We start from the raw sequence: 729 nt of genomic DNA, 5'->3' as shown, positions 1-729 counted from the left end.
ACTGGTAAAGATAAACAGTAAAACAAATTTATTGACTACAAATGATAGATTTTAAGTAATATCAAGTGAGTTAGTTACCAAAATAAACTCTCAACCCTATTAGACTGGGCAACATTGAGATTAAGCAGTTTTTCTCACCCCACTGAATATTGCAGTTCATAGTACACAGATTTCACCCTTGAAATCTGGCCAGTCCCCTCAGTTGGAGTCTTCAGAGTGTCCTTGTTGCTTGCAGCGTAGGTGGGTGAAGGAGAAAGGCTCAGCATGTGGCCACTGTGTCTGTTTTATACCCTCAGTCCCATGTGCTGGAGAAACACAAGTCCAGGCATGTCTGGGGGCATTTCTTGAGTCTCCAGCCAAGGTTGAGCAATTCCCCTGGTGTGGCTTCATGCAAGTGAGTCACTGCATTTTAGCTCCCTTGCTGGACAATGGCTGGTGATGGGTTGTTTCACACCGCGCCTGGGCGTTGGCTACTTTCCTTGCTGTTGCCTCTGGGGAGCTAATATCTGGCTGATTCCCCCAACTTACAGCATGTTTTAGTGACCACCATACAACACAATTCTCATAACTCCATATGCATTAATGATACACATATATGGACAGAGAAACGACTTTCAGCAGATCATAACCTTTCCCCTCATACCTTACAAGGCATGCTTTATAGTCAAGATCACAATCATCTATAAATGAGGAAGATGGTGATTACAGGGTGCTCCCCCAAGGTACACA

The sequence above is a fragment of the Emys orbicularis genome, chromosome 22 (assembly GCF_028017835.1).
Source record: "Emys orbicularis isolate rEmyOrb1 chromosome 22, rEmyOrb1.hap1, whole genome shotgun sequence".
Lineage (NCBI taxonomy): Eukaryota > Metazoa > Chordata > Testudines > Emydidae > Emys > Emys orbicularis.
This window is presented reverse-complemented; position numbering follows the sequence as displayed.